Below are 22863 nucleotides of genomic sequence, written 5' to 3'. Positions count from 1 at the left end.
GGTATGAATTTAGAGAGAATAGCTGGGCTGTGGGCCTGATTAGCAGGTCCACAGCCACACTAAAGTAAAAAAACAGAGAATCACAGCAAAAAGTGGGGGTAACCATAGGAAGCAGACCCTACTCTCCTACACACTTGTCCCACATGAGGCACTAAGGAGCCCCACGGGTGTGAGGCAGAGGCCAAAAGCAGGGCCCAGTTCACGTCCAGTTCCCACAACTCAGTTGCAGGAAAGGCTTCGTGTAGCTTGTTGTATTGCTTTAGCTTGAACAGGAGATCAGACTTATAACCCCTGGAGATCACTTCCTTGTACTGGGTACAATCCCTTGGGGCTCCCCTCAGGTCACAGAAAGCAGGTCCCTTCTGTTTTTCGTCAGGTCCAGGAGTGTTCTGAAGTTGGTGCTTGGAGATGCCTCCATTTGTGTCTGGCATGAGCTAGTAGGTCTGAATAAATACAGAGTACAATTTAACTAATGGGGAAAACGTTCCTGGTGCCACCTCTACCCATTTGGCCATTTTTAAGGTGACAAAAGTCTTCATCACGCCAAACATGGGCTTGGAGGATATATGGATATACAGATATACCCAGCAGACCAGTCATGCTCAGAGTCCCCACCTCTGCATATTCAGAGGTTCTGAGCGGTCATCTCTGCCAATTTACATCATGGTACTATTTGCTCCTGAAAAGCAAATCACACCTTTTTCACATTTATTAAATGCTAAACAGTGGCTGGGAGAAGATTTAGAATGAATGCAAATTAGCCTAAAAAACCTGTGGCAGAGAAAAGGTACCTTTAAAAAAAAAAAAAAAATTATTATAAATCCAACTTCACCACTGAAGTGGATTTTGAACAGCTACTAACACTCTTTTTCAAGCATGTACCGCTCCCAAGATACAACATCAGGATTTTAATCTGTACTCTGGTTTTCTACACAGAACAGCAAAGCCTGCCACAGTCAGAAATAGTGTTTGGGTACTATAAGGACAGGTTAACATGAACATTGTACATGTCCTCCTTTTAAATATCTTGCACCCTGTCTTGTGCACTACAAAGTCTACTTAGGGTGACCTATTAATATCTAAAAAGGAGGTTTTGACTGGTCAAAAATGTTTGCAAAACCGAATTGAAGTTTTTACACAGCTACAGGTAGGCTACAATCTTAGGCCTGAAGCCAGGTTTCCACTGTAGTAGCTGGCACAATGGGTTCTGCTGTCCACTGATGGCATTTAAATTCCAGGCCCAGGGTATACAGTTGATACCATATACAAGGGACTTTTAGATAAGTTAAATAGAACAATTAGGTATATATTAAATGTGACCATGTTTAAAATGGGGGCACCGGCATTTTACTACTGGTTAGCAGGGATAAAGTGCCCAGAGTTTTAAAGCCAGCAAAAATAGAAGGTCCAGAAAAAGGCAAAAAATATGGGGCAATCACACAGAAATTGAGGGTTTCCTCCATTAAAATGCTTAAGAGTCACTGCAGCTGTAAGCACTGGTGTGATGATCAAGAGGTGAAGAAATGTTCTGAAAAATTTCGATTGAGTGGTAAATCATAACCTAGTCCTAGATTATGTTTTTAAAGGGTGAACTGTTGTTTTAGAATCAAGGAAACTGGGGATGCAGAAGAACTGGTGGTTTTGGAAACTGTCAAATTGTGAATTCGTGCTAGAATAAGGTTATAGTTCATAAAATGATACAGAAAATTAATCCTGATGAGTAGCCAATCAATCCACTGGCAAGGTAAATGAGGACTTGGATGAATTGACAGCAACTAGCCTTTCAAAGGAGTAACTTTTACAGAACAATTCCTAAAGAATTGAGAAGCAGTCAGTGAAGGACATATGCCGTCTTAACCATAGACATTCAGAGGATTCCCTTTAAATATGGGGTTGGGTGGATACTGTGATGGAATATTGCTTGAGATGCGTTCCATACTACTCATGGGTGTACATTTGGTTATTATCAGGGAAGGTTTGGAACATGAGAAATAGAAGGAAGTTAGGAGACACAAAAGTGGCTGAAAAGGTTGATAAGAATAGAGGGACTCACTGTGTAATGATAAGATTTCAATGAAAAGATCCCAGTGACCGGTTTCCAATTCATCTTTAGATTAGTATACCACTTAGTGACTGACAAAAGGTGGAAAATTGAGCGTACAAAATAATCAACCGTGCATTTTATAAATGTCGTTGTTGGCTTAGAATGGTTACTTTGTTAGACAGATTAGCAGTTGTAAAGCATTATTTGGGAATTTGGTTAGAACTTAAGCACAGTCTGACGAACCTACACAAAATGTAGCAGACACTTAGCATGTTTAATATGTTTGGTATGTTCTGTGTCATGCAGATTCGTCATGGAGAAAGGGTCAAATTTTTTTTTTGCTAATGACCCTGGTGCTGTTTGACAAATCAGTAGGAAATTTTGCAAAAACCTAGCATACTTAGTGTATTACTGGAATGTCAAGTTTTGTGCAGATCCATAATGGGGTGGGTGGAAAATTAAAGGAAAGTTAATTTGCTAACTGATACCATTTCATGAATCTACGTGACATTTGCAAGGCAGTCAGCAAATAAATCACACTGTACTGATCTAGAGTTTCATATCCATCTGACTTATTGGATTCTATTGCAGGACCGGAGGCTTCAGATTATGCTTCTCAATCTTTACTGAAGCTCACAGCAGCCAATGAAAATGCTTGCTTTTCATTACATAAACGTTAAACAACTACACATCCCATCATGACTAGCACATAGGCACGCCCCCTAGTCCATAAGAGGCCTCTGCCTGCCGCCATCTTCCTCTTTCTTTGCTGCTCACAGCAAGAGTTAAGTGCACGTTGTTTACCCCCTGTGCTGCTTAGCAAATGTCATTTGATAATTGATTATGTAAATCGCAATTGATAACTGATTATGTTACTCGATATTTACTTAAGTGGTGAGAAGTATTAATTACCTGTCTTCAGGGTTGGTCAGGGTTGATCAGCGTATTGGGGGTGTTGTGCACGGGCGCTAGCGTCTCAGCGGCGCTTAGCGACTGAAATTTCTTTCCTCTGTGGCTTTTCATAGCGCCTAGCGGCGCGAGGTAGCAGCGGTCGTTGACCGGGGGCAGACGGACACCGCGTTGGTCACAGTGAGCCTTTTGGTTATTGTCCCGGCTTTCCCAGTTCAGCGCGTCTCGCGCATGCGCATACGGCACCCCTTGTAGGCCGATGACGCGTGTAAGGTCCGGGTGGCTCTCGGCCGCGGCGTGCGCCTAAACGCGCTGAATTTGGGCTACTTTCTAGTAGGATTTCAGTCGCGTTGGGGCTGCACTTCACAGCGCGAATCCTTAACTGATCATTGCGGTTTTTAGCGAGCTTGCATACCGGTGGTCCCTCTGCTCTATGATATCGCCTGAGAAGGTTGTAAAATATATTGGCCAGTGGTTGAGTGTGCAAACGCTCTGTATATCTAGTGTTGGGCCTGGGTCTCTGACCCCTATGACTACAGCTTTGCTGAGGGGGTTGAAATTATTTGCATTGAGTGTGCTATCAGGGCTGACCCCCCCCCCCCCCCTTTTGACCCTCCTTGTGGCTGGACAGTGTTCAGATAGACCTTGAGTGCAATGTCGGAGTGGGAGCATTACAATGAGGAATATGCTGAGGAGGAGGTATATGATGGACGGCAGGAGGCGGTCCTGGAAGACAATTTGGTCAACGCTTTGGACGCCTCTGTCCAGTCTTCGGTCAATAGGGCCATGGAAACTACAGTCCCAGAAACGGTTCAGCAAGCCCTAGCTACTGCCCTTCGCCCTATCAGAAAACAATTGGAGGGCTTCGCCAAGAGGCATGGCTATGACAGGCCACAAAAGAAAAAAGCTGAAGCATCCACTTCTGGTCAACCTTCGGTTGATACTGCCACATGGCCTCATGCACAGGCCCTAGCTACCTTACCAGACACGGCGGAACACTCTTATTCCGGCAGCAAGGCCAAAGCAAAGCGTAAAGTCCATGCAGACACGGACATTGACACTAACACAGACACTACCACAGGCACAGACACGGATACTTCGGAGGAGCATCCTCCTCCAAAGAAGGCGAAGAAGGCGCAGGCAGAGATTGCCCCGGTTAATACACCTTTTACCTTCGACCCGTCTGAAATCATGCACCCCAGGTCACAGGACTGGGTGCCACCTCCGGCGGTGGCAGCATATATCCATGACAACCTTAGACGGAGCTTCCCCAGGGAAGTGAGGAACCGACTTAAGTCCGAATGCCCTCGCCCTGACATCCGGACAAGGTAGCGGAAACCCCAGAGATTGACGCAAGTCTCTTGACCTTCTTGAAGAAATTCGCGAAGGACCCCCAAAAGAGGTTTGGATAGGGCATGGTCAGGATGCCAAGACAAAATGTTGGACGCAATCGGACCTTTGGCCAAAATTCTGGAGATGGCTCTGGCGGCCAAGGAGGCTTCCTCTCCTGTGGACCCGGACGTGCTGGCCGGATGGACCCAGCGAGCCATCTGCTTGCTGGGCAACGCGAATTGTGCCATTTCAGCGGAAAGGAGAAAATCACTTCTCATGAAGATGGATAGTAATTTGGCCGAGCTAGCGGATGCTGAGCCAGGACCCCTAGCAGCGGGTCAATTGTTTGGAGACAAATTTGTGAAGGATGTCTCCAAGTATGTGGGGACTTTTACGGCTCTGGACAAAGCGCAGTCAGGCATCAAGAGAGCTCTCAGCCAGAGAACAGGGCTGGACGAGGCGGGGGTCGCTCGTCGGGCCGTGGAGATCCACAAGGCTCCCACAGAGGCGACTTCGGCAGGGGCAGGAACGAGTACGATTCCACCCGTGGTGGGACCGTCTACCCCTCCCGTAGGAGGTTCAACAGGAACCGTTATCAATCGAATAACAACAGGGGGAACTTCAAACACCAGCAGAACTCAGGTGAGAGTAGCAGATGTTTATCTTCTTCCATTGGGGGGACGGACACGACACTGCCTTGCGCAGTGGCGGGAGCTTACACAGGACGCCTGGGTGTTACAAACAGTTCAAGGTTTTCACTTGGAGTTGAATTCTCGTCCTGTTCAATCAGGACTCCCTGCAGGTCTCCATTTTTCCCAACAAGATCTCAGTTTTATAGACAAAGAGATCGCCGGGTTGCTGCAGAATCACGCGATAGCACCGGTTCATCAGGGTCCTCACGGTTTCTGCAGCAATATCTTTGTTATACAGAAGAAGGGAGGCGGAAACAGACTGGTTCTGAACCTCAGGGATTTCAACCAGTTTCTCACATACAATCACTTCAAGATGGAGGGCGTCCATCTTTTGACAGATCTACTCCAGGTAGGAGACTGGATGGTCCGGCTGGACCTGAAGGACGCTTATCTCTCCGTTCCAATATTTCCCCCGCATCGCAGATACCTCCATCACTCAGGGTGATTGCCAGAGTGGTAGGAATATTGGCGTCATCGGTACAAGCGATATTCCCGGGCCCTCTGCATTACAGGGCCCTGCAACAGTTGAAGATCAGACACCTGCAGAAGGGACTGTCGTATTCGGACAGTATCCCTCTCACACAAGAGGTGAGAACCGAACTGCAATGGTGGCTGGGTCACGTAGATGCCTGGAACGGCCGGGCTATCTTCGGCTCCCTCCCAGAAATAACAATAGAGTCGGACGCCAGCCGTTGGGGCTGGGGAGCTCGTTGCGGAGACATCTCCAAAGGTGGCAGATGGTCTCCGGAGGAGCTTTTGCTTCACATAAATTGTCTGGAACTGCTCGCGGGGTCGTTCGCGGTGCGGACGTTGTCCCCGAGGCAGACATCTTGTTGTATCCTCCTGCGCTTGGACAACGTGTCAGCAGTGAGATACATCAACAAGTTGGGCGGCACGAGGTCGTCGATGCTTGTGCAAATAGCCAAGGACTTTTGGCACTACTGTCTAGAAAACCAGATATCGATAATTGCGGAGTATCTACCGGGTCAGTCCAATCAGGTGGCGGACTGGAACTCGAGATACTTCAGGGACTACAGCGACTGGAAGTTGCTCCCGAAGGTGTTCCAATGGCTGCAGAGAATTTGGGGTCCGTTCAGGACGGACTTATTTGCCTCCAGACTGACGTTTCAAGTACCCCGGTTCTTCAGCTGGAGACCGGATCCGGTGGCGCAAGCGACAGATGCATTTCTCCAGGATTGGTCGGAGGGGATGCAGTATGCCTTCCCCCCTTCATGCTGATCCCCAGAGCGATGTCTCAAGTGATCAGGCAACGGGCGGAAGTAGTCATGGTGACCCCATGGTGGACGTCACAATCATGGTTCCCCAAACTAATGCAGTGGAGTTGCGATCGTCCCAGACTCCTCCCGGAATCAGAGACGCTATTGCTGGGACCTCATCAGGAACAGCATCCCTTGATAATGGAAGGCAGACTTCAGCTGATGGCTTAGAGGCTTTCAGGGAACAGTGGCAGTTGCCAGGCGTTTCGAGCAGGACTTGCGCTTTCATCAAGCAGGCCTGGGCACCATCCACGCGGAAAAGATACTCCTCGGCCTGGAAGAATTGGGTGGATTGGTGCATGGAACGACATCTGGATCCCGTGGGGGCAGACTTACCCCACGTGCTGAATTTCTTATCGGATAAGGCTTCCGAGGGTTTGGCGTATAGATCCGTCAATAATTTTAGGTCAGCCATATCAGCAGGCCATGCTCAGCTGGATGGAAAACCCATAGGCATGCACCCAGTGGTGTGCAAATTGCTTAAAGGAATTAGAGTGGCTAACCCACCAAAGCCCAAATACACCGGGTTGTGGGATGTGTCTTTGGTTTTAGAGTTATTTAACAGATGGCCAGTAAACTCTCTTTTATCCAGGAAGCAGTTGTCAGCTAAGTTTGCCATGTTACTCTGCCTCTCGGCATGCAGGAGGTCATTGGACGTACGGGCGCTGGAGGTTACAGGTAGAGTATTTACTCCGGAAGGAGTTTCTTTTACCATTTCAGGACGCACCAAGACATTATCTCATCATATTTCGTATAATGCTTTTCAGGAGAATGACAAGTTATGTGTGGTTAAATGTTTAAAAACTTATGAGGAATGTATAGCGGCTAATAGGCCGCAGGGCTGTTCTCAATTATTGATTGCCATACAAATGCCTTTCAAAGCAGTGGCAGCTGCCACCATTGCCAGATGGCTTCGTTATGTCATGAAGGAAGCTGGTGTTGACGTCACCATTTTTGGTGCTCATTCAGTCAGAGGAGCCATGGCTTCAAAGTCATTTATGTTGGGTTCCAGTATACAAGATATCATGCGTAGCGCAGCATGGTCATCTGAATCGACCTTCAAAACGTATTATTATAAGCCGGTGGGGGATATTACCTCTGTTGTTTTTAATAAGCGTTAAACAAGCATAATCTGAAGCCCCCGGTCCTGCAATAGAATCACAAATTTGCTAGCATTCGCGCCAAGAATTTGCAATTCTATTAAGGACACGGAGGCGAGGATTATCCCACCCGGCATGTTATGTATAAATGCTTGCCCACCCAGTGGTTATGGTGGTTACGGTCTCATATCCTTTATTGCAGGTTCAGATAAGAAAAACGACTGAACGACGACGTCTGCCAGGATATTACGCCTGAGAAGTTTATGTTCTTCCACGTTGGAGGAGTTACAAGGTTCAAGTTGTTGTTGGAGCTGTTCGCCTTAAAGAAAGAGGAAGATGGCGGCAGGCAGAGGCCTCTTATGGACTAGGGGGGCGTGCCTATGTGCTAGTCATGATGGGATGTGTAGTTGTTTAACGTTTATGTAATGAAAAGCAAGCATTTTCATTGGCTGCTGTGAGCTTCAGTAAAGATTGAGAAGCATAATCCTTGCCTCCGTGTCCTTAATAGAATTGCAAATTCTTGGCGCGAATGCTAGCAAATTTGTGATTCATGGGGAGGGGAGTTCAGGGGGAATTGGAAGGGTAAGTAGTGAATGGCGAGGGTTAATATAACTGTCTTGTTTGGTCTGTAAGATGAAGGCCTTTGAAATGTAGTTGGGTGGGTTTAGGGTACAGTGGTAATAAAACATTTCATCTGCTAATAACGTTAGTACCGTTTGTTGGATCTGTTCCAAAGTTGAAATACTAGAACAGGTCTTAACTTGCCTCCTGAATTCTTTCCTTGAAGGCCGCCGCCAGGCGGTCTGGGTTTCCCAGAGCTCCGCAGAGATGCCGCCATTGGGGTTCCACAGGGCTCGGTGTTGAGCCCCACGTTATTTAACATCTTTATGTCCCCTTTGGCGGCCTTGGTGGAGGCATACGGGGCCCAGATCGTCTCTTATGCCGACGACACGCAACTCCTCTTCACATGCGGGAAAGATCAGGAGTTTGATGGAGAGAGAATCCGGGACTGCCTTGCGCTGGTCTTCGACTGGTTCCAGCAGAACAGTCTGAGGGCCAACTCGGGTAAGTCCGAGATTTTATTCTTTGGTTGCGTTGTCGATCCAGAGTGGCAGCATTGGTGGCCGTCCGACATGAGCCCCCCTGCACAGTCCTCCGTGGTGGCCAAAAACTTGGGCGTCAAGCTGGACAACCAGCTGTCGCTACGAACTCACATTCTTGGCCTGGCCGGCACTTGTTATGGAATATTAAAAATGCTCCGTAAATTTTTGCCTCTGTTGTCTGAGGAGCACAGGAGGATTACTGTGCAGGCTCTTGTCGGCTCAAGGCTAGATTATGCCAATGCTCTCTTTCTTGGCCTCCCCGACTACCTGGTCCAGCGCCTTCAGGTGGTGCAAAACTCTGCTGCCCGAGCGATCTTTGGCCTTGGGAGGCGAGCTCGAGCTTCTGGGTTGCTTCAGACGCTTCATTGGCTCCCCATTAGGAAGCGGATCCAGTTTAAATCCCTGACCCTGATGCATAAAGCTTTGTATGGATCAGGAGCTGGATATCTGCAGCGGCGATTGACTTTCTATCGTCCAGCCCGTTCCCTCCGTTCGGAATCCCTCTTTAAAGCTGTGGTTCCACGGGTGAGGAAGGCCCGCGCGGGAGGGCGGTCTTTTAGTTGCAGAGCCCCCCAGCTTTGGAATTTGCTTCCACTTCCTCTCCGTAGCACTGCCAACTTGCTCCAGTTCAGGAAGGGCCTGAAGACTTGGCTTTTTAATTCTTAGTCTGTATCACTCCCCACTGCTTTTTTTTTTGGTCCTGTTCTGATGTCTGTCTTTTAGCTGTGTTGTGTTATTTCAGTATGAGTTGATGGTGGAAAGCGTCGGGACACTCCTACCGAGTAGCCGTACGCTATATAAAAAAACTATATAACATAACTTAACAATGTGCATTGGCTGCTTGCCCACAATGGATGTTGGGGCTTTGGCACGGGTGTTGGCCGTGCAGTCCCTGCAACCAATTCTCAACGTGCCCAATTAAATGCAGAGTACAGGAGGGTCAGGCAACAGAGAGAGTCGGATGAAGGGTGTATCCTACAGCCAGGCCTTCATCAACCCGCTATGCTGCGAACCACCCACTATGCATACAATTAGGTAGTTCAGCCTATGTCCAGTATCTTACAGCGTTGCTGCAAGCCTGGCCCTGCAGTCAACCACCACTTGACATAGTAGGAGGCTATGAGCCTTGGGGTGGTATAGAGGTGGATACTGGCTTGCAAGGAAGGCTGGTTGGGAGCAAGGTATGAGTGCAGGTCAGCCCTTCCACTTTGTGCACACCATGCAGCTGGGCGTAGTGGGGGTTGCCATGCGGAAAGATGGCATAATTTAATGTGAAAGACACAAAAGTAGAATGTAGTTAATCATAAAAAGAAAAAAAATCACTAAATGTAGGTTATATTTTTTTTGCTCCCAAGACGTTAAATTATTAATTTTTTACTTCAATAGATTGAAAAAAAGATATTTCCTCCCCTACAAATTGTCAATTCCTATGTTTGTTTAAACATATATTAATGTCTAAAACAAAATAACACAGCCTTAATGTGTATTAATTGAAAACATAAGCTTATACAGCCTATAGAAAAATGAACTTTCCTCTCTTCTAATTCATCTATCCCCAGTACGCGCCTTGAGACTACTCATATTGCATATAGGTGCTAGACAAATTCACTGATCATGGTCCACATGGTTAACGCGCTTAAATTCACCTAGAATTTTGAACATCAACTTTTACTGAATACGAAGACACCAGTACTCACCCTGGACATCAACCTCACCTTCAAGGAACACATTCCCGAAAAATACAGAGGCAGCCTCGTACCAGCTCGATCTTCTAAAGAAAGTGAAACTGTTTTTCCGGAATGTGAATTCAGAACTGCTTTTCAAGTCCCGTACTCTTGCATATGACACCCCAGGCCTCAGACTGGCTACTCTTATGGCCATCCTACACAACATGGCACGTCGCATGCAGGGCTTGAAGAAATATGATCACATCACCCCCATCCTGATGATACTCCATTGGCTACTCGTCAGCCCACCTCATCTTCAAAGACAGCTGCATCATTTACTAAGCCATTATGATAAGCACCCCAAATTATGTTTCAGATAAGTTCACCATCTTCAACGGCTCTCTGAACAACTTCAGCCAGGACACCCTCACACTGCAGACTATGCCGTGTAAGGCAGCAGGTATTTTCAAACAATGCACCCAGGATCGGGACAACATCCCTGTATCCTTCAGCATCGCCTATAGCAATGCTCCGATTTAGGAAAGAATTGAAGATGTACCTCTTAAAAGTACACTACTTCACTAGGCTTTCTCTGTGCACAAACCACATATCACTCTAGAACTCGTGGACTTTATGTTGAACTGTGACCATGTACAGTACTCGGCTGTCATTTGGCTAGGTTTGTGCCGTAGAAATACCACGTATATCTGTTAGCACGTGTTCCCCAAGGACTTCTAACAGTTCCATGCTTTAATAAACCAAAAAGAACCGGGCTCAAATTCTTTACTAACTACATTACAGCTAAACTGCAACCTTATTTGCGGCCTCAGCAATAAGTCACCGACCCTATAGAACAGTCTGCCATCATTACATCAAGTGCCAAGTTGGCCCCAATAAGCAGAGCAAGACGAGTCCATCCTGGGTTCTTTATGAACAATAACACATACCGCCCTCCAACCTCCACAAGGCTAGCCTTAACCAAGTATTTGTTACCAAACAAATACACAACCAAGGCCCCAAAATATTTCCACACGAGATAACTTTTTGTTAAAGGCAGACATTTACACCAAAGTGGTGAAAACAAAAACGAAGAATTTCAGATGTTCATAAAATGTTGGTAAACTAGTGGAGAGGAAATATAGCCAGTGTTCACCTTCCTATAAACAGCCAAAAAATATCAACAAATTACAAAAACAAAAAAAAGACAGAGGACGTACAGAAACAGCTCATACAAATCGGCTAAAACACTGCCCTTTGTTCCCGTAGGCTTGCATTAATCCTTGGTAATGTGACAGCAAATGAGGTCTTCGCCTCTGTCACCCCATACCCCCTCCCAGGCCTCACCCCATTCTTCCCACCAGAAGAGCAGTAATATAGCTATAAAGACACTTCCACAGACAAAGAAGGGAGGGCCTTGGAAATGCAAATTTAAACACCTCCCCCCTTCCTTTCAACGGCAAAGGCAATTCTCTTAGTGTCTGCACCCTCACGACAGAAGCCCCGTTAGCAGGTCAGGAAAAGCTCGTATTGAGAATCATGGGTTGCTAGCGGCCAAGCAGCAATGCCTCACAGCTGTCTTAAGGTAACTCCCATGGAGCCAATTGTGCTAAGAAAAGGGGTATTTACGGCCCGAATGTAAGCTCAATAGTTTGCGCTCCATACTTCTAATACAATTGTTTGTGGTGTTTTTGCAATAAACTGGTGGGTGAGTTGGCCACGCCGGTTTGCTGATTTCTCGTTTAATATTTATTTGCATGTGCAGTGTTGGAAGCTCCAACAAACTACACGGACAAACCACGTGTTACTGGGAAATAGGCAAAAGAGAGGGTTACATGGAGAATTTCGTGGTTCCTGGTGCCAGAGTATCACGCCTGACGAGATTAAACAGAACGCATAGAGTACTGTTCCAAAATGTAAGCACTTCCATTGGGGGCCACATTTCAGTGTGAAGATAGTGGGGCAGGATGGGAAGAGGAGGTTGCAGCAGGCACGAGGGGAAGGAGCGGCGTTCTGATGCATTCTGACAATTTTGAGGGGCTGCATAAGCCAGCCAGGTAGGGAACTGCACGTGCGTGGTGTTTAGGGAGTTCTAAGGACCAAAACAACTTGAGGTGGCGTTTTTTTAAGTATGTTCTACAGGTGGTGAATAGCAAGCAGACCAGTCCCTAAAAAATGTCACAAGCAGATCAAAGTGCCAAGTATGGTTTTGAACATTAGAGACATGTGTTTGTACTGAGCTCTGTATCTAAACAGCTTGGAAAAGAGATCATACATATTTCTATAGTGCACACTGCATAACAATTACTTCTAAGCAGTAGAGGGAGAAAGAGAGGATGGTGTGCCAAAGAGTGGTGGGATTAGGAAAGAAAAACATGCTTTTTTTTCTGAATACCAGAGTGTCATCCTGACACTGAATAGTGTCCGTCTCTTTTTAGGCCTGCGAGGAGATTAAATGTGAGAGAGTTTCAAAGGTGACCCTGTAAATTAGTGGAGGTTTTGGGGATGATAAGTATAGAGACGGGTTTTGCCCAGGTCACATAGGAGACATATTGCAGTGTTTCTGAGTCTCCTGAAACCTTAATTTGGTAGATAGGCAGGCCATGAATGGAGAGTTTCAGTCATTTAACGCGAGTTTCTTAGGGTATGAATTGTACAGCTTTCATTTATTTATTTTAAGCAGTTTCCACGAGGGGAAATTAAGGTTTACCACTGCACCAACTTGGGAGTAAAGCGTAGGCCAGCAATACAGATGGTCCAAAGGCTTTTTAGACCTTAGTTTTGGACTAGCGAGTTGTCATAGCTGGAGGGGGCAAATGAGAGTTCATTCTATTCAGGGGCAGTCGTACTCTAGTACAAGGATTTTTGTCCTAGCGCCATTGAGTTTTCCACAGTTTTGACTCATCGAGATTTCAAATGCATTTAGACCTGCGTTTGAGAGACCTAGGAAATTGTGGTAAGCAAACAAGGTGGTGTTATCTAAATGTTTATGAATAATTGAGACCGTGAAGAACCCCGAACCAAGTCAAAGTCTAACTTTTGTGACCTGTCTTTGAGGATGGGTTTGAACCATACAAGTGACCTGTCTGTGATATGGGTAAGCTGCTCCCATCCACTTACCTTTTGAATAATCATTGACAAAGCAAACCTAACAGAAGCAGCGCATTGATATGTTATTCCACTGACCAGAGTCTGAGCTGGGAAAACCACTGAACTCAAGTTTAGCAATATTGTTGTTTCTCCACTCAATGATCCAGCTTATACAACAGTGTATGGATATACTGTCCATCATGGCAAGACTGTGTTGAGTCCGTAATAGTGCGCCAGATGATGGAACAGATAAAAGGGCTAATATATCACCTCACACTTCTTCCAGATACTTGCACGCCTACGCGCAGCACCTATAAATACTATTCCAAGCACCAACCAGATCCTAACACGACAGCAAACGTTTGATAGGCCACACTGCATTCACACAGATTTCACATGCCTGCTGGCCCCAGATCAGCGAGGAACAAATGTACCAGTGGCTGGTGTGCTCAGACATAAACAAACATTAGGGGCATGCAAGACTACTGTGTATAACTGTTCTACAAAATCCATGGAGAAAAACAACTGCCATGTAAAAAATAAAAAAATAAAAACCCAGTTGTCACGTAATGCTAGTTTTTTGTATGGTTTGTTAAGTGAACCTTAGCCCACTTTAAAGATTGAATGAGGAATAAGAGAGAATACTGGCTAGTGGTAGGAGAGGGAAAGGATATTCCAATAATTAAGACGGAATCATCTACGGGAGAGGTAACAAGTGGACATAATTCTGGTTGCTTGATTAGGGTATTACACCAGCCTAAATCAGTATCCTTGGACGAAAACCTAGAGAGACTTATCTATCTCACATAACAGGACATTTAATTCTCAGATCTGCTGGGATGCAAGTCTTAGCACGTCCATACATGATACAGCATTTAGTCTATTTCTGTCCATACCAATGCAAGTGTGAAGACACCTTTAACTCTGTGAATCGTGTGTTGCAAGTTTGCTGAAAAAGGGCTCTGAAGTATGGCGTCCATACACTGTATGTAAGGATGTACACAGCCTCCCTTCCCATCCCTCTCACATTTGGGTTTACAAATAGTCCATAACACATGCTTTATGTGCGGAAAACATTTCTAATCCCCTTCCCTGTGCTCCTCATCACACTTTCATTCCCCTCTCAATGGTCTCTAACATCATGGTGATGATTTGGCATAGGAGTTAGGTAGAATGCTCCCCTAGGGGTTTGGGGCGTAATAAAATAATATTTGATATTACTTGTTGTCTTAATTTCAGTAAACAACACTATCACTCAGCGAGTGCAAGAGAGAACAGGATAGAATGTATTTCCCTGGCGCTGCACTGAACCAAATAGCTTTCAGTTTTACAGGGCGGCTGGAACAAACAAAGGAAGGAGCTAAAAACTTCTTATACCCAGTCAGGAGTTGATCGTTTGTTATAATCTTTGGAGGCCTATAATTAGAGGCTCATAAAGCATAAGGGTCATATGTTACTACACAGAACACAAACTGCATCGCGGGACCATGACACAGATACTGCTACATATGTGATGTATTTATAGAATGGAATAACCCAACAGAAGCTCCGCTACCTCAATAGTAAATATACATCAACCCAAAACCCTAAGCTAACTCTAAAACTAACCCCAAGACCCACACAAACCGAAGCAAAAGCTCCCAACCAAAACCTAACCATTCTGCAAAGCCTAACCATTCCACCAAGACTAACCTTAAAGTGAAGGGGAAAGCCACTCTTGGTCCGTGTACTTAACTTAAAGTGATGGTATTCTTAGTAGTGGTATACATCTATGCACCTGCTATGCTCCTCTGCATCCATCTATGTAGGGGATTTTCAGTAGTATGGAGAACTCGCACTAGTACATTTTTGCTATGTTACAAAATTTGCAACTACCAAAGTGGTCATGTAACTCTGGATAAACGAAGCATGATAATGTGGTGGCATAGGTACTAAAGTTGTGAGAAGGGATTACGTGTTTTAAAAAGTAGTATTCTCCCTAACTCCGGCTCTAACTCAAAATCCACATTTTTAGACCCTAAGGACACTCATTGTGAGGGGTGGACTGCAAACATGAGATCTTAAAATTGCTAAATAGACAAATGCCACAGAAGGTCCTGCACTAAAAAAAAAATAAAAAAAAATAAAAAAAGAGGACACCTGAACGGCATTGGGCCAGACATGGGTAAACAGTGGAGACGCTCATAATATAGCACAAATTTGCAAGATGGAGGAGCACACAAACTTAGTTTCCTCTTAACTTATTATAAGATAAAATTAATTGAATTACAAAAAGCCACAGTTCTCATTGAGATACATAGGAGTCACGAAAGACTCCATCAATGCAATATTTGGGAGAATATGAACAATATCCAATGAACGAAGGAGAGTTTTTCATAAGTTCTTTTTCTTTCTTTTTATTTATGTGTTGCAAGTGTGTAATCAAAAGCGTCTCGACAACAAATCACATAGAGCCTACGCGTTTTGTCCCTAGTTCACAGGATTTCTTCAGGGCTGTTTAAAAACACATAAAAAGACAAGCCAAGACGACACTATGTGCCTAAAACAAATACAAATAGTAACACAATGAACATCAACCACATTTAGCACAATATATACACAGTACATACCTGGACATTAACAATAATCATCGTGCATTACACCTAGAGCACACAATTTGGTTAATGTCACTCGTTGTGTTTCATCTATCTTCTAATATAAACATTCAAAAATAATACAGATTTCCAAGATGTTCCCAATACATAGGTTCATATTACAGACTTAACACAACGAGTGACATTGGCTTGTCTTTTAATAGTTGTCTTTTTATATGTGCTTTTAAACAGCCTTGAATAAGTCCTTTGAAATAAGGACGAAACGCGTAGGCTGCATGCGATTTGTTGTCAAGACGCTTTTGATTACACACTTGCAACGCATGAAAAAGAATAAAAAAGAACTTACGAAAAACTCTTGATCATTGGATATTGTTCATGTTGTCCCGTATATAGATCGAGTCTTTCGTGACTCTTATGTATCACCAAGAGAACTGTGACTTTTTGTAATCCTATTAATTTTATCATATAATAAGTTAAGGCGAAACGCAGTGTGTGTGCTCCTCCATCTTGAGAATTTGTATTGTAAAATTGGGGTTTTTAGAACGGTTGACCCTGAGAGTAAGCACGCTGTTGAAAGAATAGGGTTGCCAGAGTTCAAGCAATTTTAGACCATAACCGTTTTTGCTATTTTTTTGTATTGCTCCTAATATAGCTTTAGGTATTATATGGTCTTTTTGACTGCTAGAAAAGAACTAAAGTTAAACATTTAATGCTGTGGGCTCTATTCACTCACAGACCTCCACAACTATAAAAACGGACTATAGATTAATCTCATCTGCAGACATGTATTAAAGCTCATTATAGGTTGCCGCTACACATTTTCCTAAAACCATTGGAGAACACAGACTTCTGACACTTTATAGTCTAATGTAGAAAGAAGCACAATCAGGCACATCTTTCTCATGCTCAAAACCTAAACCAGCATATTTTTGACATTTCGTGTTAAAGTAAAGGACTTGCATCCCACAGGTGCAGGTTCGTATTCTTTGCAACCCTGTTCTGTCATCAGCTGGTAAGATACACAGAGTGATGGTGTTCAAGCTGCGTCTGTTTACTCTATATAAATTCAGACGATCCAGCGTTACCAGAATACTGTAACTGAAGTAGCCAACGGTTGCCTTGCTAAAACGTAAAGGGATTGTGATTCACAATACCCAAGGAACTGTCAATGCTACTTCTATGGGTAGAGCAAACACGAGATGTGTTGTGTATTCAACGACTGTAGGCACACATTTATCATTGGAATGGTCTCACAGCACGTCACAGGTAGGTTTAAAAAACGCTCTGTTGTGATCCCTCCAATTTGTCTGAGAATCTGACAAACCAGTTCAATAAGGTCACCCCTTGTTCACTCTTAAACTCATGCAGCCTACACTCACCTGAACAAGTCTGTCGAAAATAGCATGCACAATCTAAGTTTCAAAACAAGACTATTGGGAAAACGTTAGCTACTACTGTGTCTGGGCCCATTCCAAGGTGCAGAACTTCTAATGGAAAGACATACTTCATCTGGTATTTACAGGGTGCGCTTGTACTGAAGTACAGCAAAGGGTGGTACATAGGCATTATTACTCCTACTTTCAATGCAGAACAACAAGCCTACCATAGTGATTTTGCTTGTATAGGCAATTCAAGAAATGTATTTGGAGGCCGTTCTAAAAATAGCACCTTATTTCATTTTAGACAAGACCGTGTTTTATTGGAGCTTAAAGTTAACACCTCACTATTTTCTTCATTAAATCTCATTTTCAACTAAACTGCCCACATCCCATGGTTGTCCATCTATGTACAATTCTCTCCGATTTTTCTCAGCAAAGTTGTAAACAGTGATTTCAACATCCGTTCTTAATGACATACAAACAACGTTAGAGTCGGAGAGCCAAAACTGAAGCCTGGCAACTTCATACCCCAGAGAAAACTCACATATCCATGAAGCTTAACATTTACACACTATTCTTGAATCCTGCTAACCCCCTTCCATTATTCTTAACCACCTGGCATCATATGCAATGTGAAGGGGTAACTTTTTGTGTCACTATTTTACATGCTTTGCAAAGTTAAAGAATATTAACACCCACCTTATTTTCTAACTTGGATAACCATAGTATGTTTCAGTGTTTTATATAGCACCACCATGTCACCTTACAACCACTTCAGGGTGTTCGGAGGCAATGCATACACGTACGCAGATATGCCAATACTTAACAGTATTCAGTCACAGACAGTAAATTAAGCATTGTGCGTTGAAGATCATGCAATGGAAGCACATAACTGTCAGTTGTCTCCTCTCAGTTCCACCCAAAATGCCACAAATAGCCCCTAATCTGTAATTGTGCAAGTGCCTCAAGCAAGAATTGATTGAGGGAGGGCAAGGCCAACGTTGGGAATGGGGACATTAGTCAGGAACACACTCATATTGGAGGCTACTGCTACTTACAAAAGCAAGCAATTGTATACTCTGTGCGACAGTTGTCACTCATTTAAACAAACAATGACAAAGCCTATAGGCCTGGCCACGCCAGTGTGATGGTTACTTTTATTTCTTAAGCATGCGCCACAAAAACAGCTGCCAAATAAATGTGGCAGACAAATATATCCCAAAAAGTTTACATATACATATATATATATATATATATACACACATATATACGTAGCATGTGATTTTAATAGTGAAGTATGTGTACGTCCAAGCAGCAGGGAGGTGTACTAGGAACAGGTGCATAAACTTTTTTTGTACACATCACAGGAAGAATTGGTGCCAAGAAGTTATATGGGCTTTAAATTAATGTAATTCTGAAATATAGTGAAAACACACATGGATACCTAAAACAAATGTAAAAGAGAAACTGAAAGAAAAATTGCATTGGCCCATCAGCCTTGGCATTGAAGAGCGCTTCTGTTCAGAAAGAAGTGCACAGGTGAGCATGCAAAATGCCATTACCCACGGTGTAGGAGAACCAATGGTAGAAGCTAACTGACCCATCTCCCCTTCTAATATGCTGTATACGGATGTAAAATGTGAATGACAGTTGGAGACCAATAAGTGAAGAGAGCTGATCAAAAGCCCCTGTTAAAAAATTATATATATTTTTTTTAAGCGAGGCATGCACCAGCCTAAGCGCTCTCTAAGCCAGACCTAAAAAAGGTGCATCAGCACCTTCAACGTATGCACCTCCTAGAAAAGCAGATCTCTTCGAGTCACCCTGGCATACGTAGATATCTCTAGAGTAAAAGAAGCAACATGGCAGCACAAAAGTAAACGGGGAGCCCATAAAATCACAACAAAAGATAGCAGTCTCTAAAGGATATCCGCCCAAACTAGAAATCACAGCTGAAAACAGGTAATCAGGGGAGCCCTAAAAAAACAAACACACAGAACAGCACATGGAAGTATGCTACCTCGGAGCAGAGGTAACTGATCTGATCAACTTCAGCCCCTCAATCTTTGAGGTCAGGTGACTTGAGTATCACGAATGAAGGTAACAGTATGCATTATATAACGAAGTTAAGACTATAAACTTTAAAAGGTAGCCGGAGCGCGCCACAAATCCACGAGCTAAGGCCACTGGAAAAACATGCCTGAGCCAATCAGACGAGTCTTGAAATCAATGTGAAATGCACGGGAAAACAAAGGGCCAGCACGTGCTAAGTATCAGCATATAGAGAGGATCCGGATCACTAAGTTACAGATGTGACGATTTCAAATGATCCTAAATGCAGCATCACAGCATATTAAAGTTAACACCATTTCTTTTTGTGGGGCTGTGTACTAACATATATAATCAAGTAACTATCGTTCTGGTTAAAAACATCTGCAAGCTTGTTCTCGAACTAAGAGGGCAGAGGACAAACAGTGAAGGTCACTAAGCATTTATCAAGTGTAGTAATCCAGGCTCACGGCAAACAAGGTTCGTACCTCGCCTTCGCAGCCCTAACAGGGTTCTTGCACACTTTCTCCCAGTTCTATGATTAACTCCTCATTGTTTGCATAAGTAGCGTGAACGGCACAACTACCCCCCTTGCGTGCTGCTCCTATTAGAAACCATCACTATTAACACCTTAAATTCATATAAAAAGAGCATTCAAGCCCTAAACGTCAGACGCGGCGTAAAGCTACACAGCAGACAACAATGCAACAGCGTTCTGAGAGGGGACGAGACGCCGTCCTCTGCAAGGTTCCACGGGAGCCCAATGATTACTGATAACACGTACGGGTTTCAAAACGAGACAACAACATCCAATACAAAAGGCGAGGCATTGGAGGATTTCCTGATCCTCGTGTGCAGATCCTTACCCCAGCCCCTTCATTCCCTGAACGCTGGCTTCTAACTGCCATGCCTCATGGTGGGCTGATAGAAGACATTAATTTCCAATTCGCTGAGAAACACCAGGTCAAGGCTCACTGGGCTTTGGAAGGACAGCATCACCTTACCCAGAGCTTGCTTCATGAGAGCAGTGCCTTACTCTGCACAGTGCCCCAAGGCCGTCAAGAAGGCGCGGATTGGAGCCAAGTCCGCACCATGTGCTCTGCGAGACAAAGCAAAAACAAAGGAAGTAGTATGAGCGAGCCTTCAACTGCAGCAAACAGGCAATGCCAAACTTCCAGCGGAGGAGGGCTGAGCCCGGACACCCCAGCACTGCCGAGCATCATTTCCCAGACTCCCCCCAACCACACCACCAACACGCACCAGACAAAGCATCCAGACCCCCCTCCAGCTTGCAACCTTTGTCGGGCGCAGACACCGCACAGAAACCGCGAGATGACCGAAAACAAAGATAAGCTGAAGCAAACCGCTTCGACCCCTTTCACCGGACTCAACTATGGAAGAATGGCCAATAAATGAAATGAACAAACAAACCCAAAAATGATCAGCATGGCCCACTATTTTTCCGAGACTAGGACTGTATGGAAGACTGTATGAAAGAGTCAGTGGAACAAACAGTAGAAAAGATAAAGACGCCAGTATAGGGGGAAGCAAAGTTCAGAAACCTTAAAAGTATTGATGATATCGTTAATGCTGACTGCTCCCAATGATGGCAACGACCGCTATATACCTGCACCAACTTGTCTTGACCCTCACTCCAGCCAGGTGCATGCTACACAACCCAACAGTCTACACCTACAGATTACACCAATAACTCACGTTCCCAGTCCCCTGATGGTTACCCATAATCACAGTTTATTTCCACCCATATCAGCGAAGTGGAAGTTGTACACAATGTCCGCCAGTGCACAACAATTGCTGCTCATCAACACCCACCGCAGCCCAACGACAATTGCTTCCCAAGTAAACCTCACCCGATGGCTGCGGTCTCACTAACCCCAACAACAGCATAAGTCTGCCACTTAGCACATCAAAGCCCTACTGCCCAGATCGCAACTCCGATCACGAGCTTCCTGCAACTGGATTCAAACTATATTGACACCAGTCCAGCAACCGATGCTTCACACCCCTCAGTTCTGTATGTTGCTAGTGGCCGCTTCCTTCTAACGGCTGATGCATTTAACTGTCATTATCAATCCAACAATTATATCCAACCATCCACCTAATTATCAACAACGTACATCTTATCTGCACACCCGTGCTGTTGTCGTGCCTCAAGCTATATGAATGCTAAACAAGTGCCCTAACTACTCATGGTCTATGCCCAATCTAGGTACTAGACTGTAGTCCAAATTTCCCTACCAACCCAACTACTGCTGCCCTAAATACCTTGTTCTGTGTCCTTCCCATCTTTTACGGCGTCGTGCGCTCCTGCCTCCCTACTTTAATATTCATTTTTGTTACCCAAGTTCGCCTCTGTTGTCTGCCTTTTATACTACTCTCAATGCTGCTGCAGTCAGGTTATACCTTCACCCTCCTTTCCCTCACCCGTAGCAGTCAAAACACTCTGCCCCTGGCCCACATCATTTTAGTAATCGCTGATGTTGCTCCAGACTTTCCTCATAGACCCTGTTCTCTATTTGGACATCCTTCCCCCGTGGTTACCGACTCTTGTTCCCCCAATGCGTTATTTCTCCCTCGCCCATTATTATTAACGCCTCCCAGCCTCCTGCTACCTCCTTCGCCTCACTGTGCGCCCCCAGTCCTTATGTCCTCGGATCTCCCTCATACTGTTGCCACCTGACAATCAGGCCGTTGGATAAGTCCCGCCGCCTCTACTCGTCCGGTTGAAGTGCTGTCTCTGGTGCACACGGCTTCTTCCTTGCACCTCCACCTCCTGTTGTTACCTCGCGTCTTCTCTGCCCCTCCTCAACATCTTGTCGTTAAACCCTCACTCCCTGTTGTTGCCCCTCCCAACCTTCCTGTCTTCGCTTTCACACCATGGTCGCTTACCTCCCCCGCAGGCTGAGCTCCGGCTTTCCGTTCCCGAGAGCTGCTCCTCGGCCCCGAGTCCCGGTGAGTCGCGGCCCCTTTAAGGCTGGGCCACCGCGGCCCGGAACAAACGACGGGATTTCGACTCACAACATTCGGGGCCGCGGGGGCGTGCTCTGGACTGGGGCGGCGGCGCGGACGGAGGCGCGCGCACGCATGGTAGAACAACAGGCAGCGCGCACGTACTGAGGCGACCACGCATGCGCCGATATGTGCTTGCCCCTCTCGTTGAATGTTTTGTTCACTACGCATGCGAAGAGAATAGCGTTAACCTCAGCGTCCGAGTTGAAGTCAGGCACGACGTCATTGCTTTCTTTTCCAAATATTTTGTGATACAAAGGTACAGCCGGTTCTTGAGACCCCCCCAAAAAAGACTGGACAGAGACAAACCAATAACATTTGCCGGAGCTCATCATAGTTGTCGGGTCACCTAAGTGTACACTCGTCGTTTCTTTAATTGACCAGCTGTTCTACTGGCCATGGTCAACCAGTTCAGCGTGGTAGTGTGTGCTATTAGTCATGAAAACAAAAGAAAGACGCACCCAATCGCAGCAGGAGAGTGGAAAATAAAGGGATGGAGAGAGAAAAAAGCAAGTGAAATGGAAAACAGACTACCGGCTGCATGACAACGCTGCCTAAGGGAAAAGACAGAAGACATTAGGGGTCAAACGGAATGGGTGT

The 22863-nt window shown here is 45.1% G+C and overlaps 1 protein-coding gene across 4 annotated transcripts in view; it reads right to left on the bottom strand.

Moving 5' to 3' along the window:
• RNF44 (ring finger protein 44) overlaps positions 1 to 22369 on the bottom strand; it is a 318385-nt gene extending 296016 nt beyond the window's left edge. For 2 of the 4 annotated variants that reach the window (XM_078652809.1, XM_078652810.1), the window contains exon 1: positions 22144 to 22305. The gene's annotated coding sequence lies outside the window, so the exon portion shown is untranslated. Of the gene's footprint in view, positions 1 to 22143 lie in introns of all 4 variants that reach the window. The other 2 variants (XM_078652807.1, XM_078652808.1) reach the window with 2 other exon arrangements.
• Between the last annotated feature and the right edge of the window lie 494 nt (positions 22370 to 22863).

This window comes from Lissotriton helveticus, chromosome 7 (assembly GCF_964261635.1).
Source record: "Lissotriton helveticus chromosome 7, aLisHel1.1, whole genome shotgun sequence".
Lineage (NCBI taxonomy): Eukaryota > Metazoa > Chordata > Amphibia > Caudata > Salamandridae > Lissotriton > Lissotriton helveticus.
This window is presented reverse-complemented; position numbering and strand designations above follow the sequence as displayed.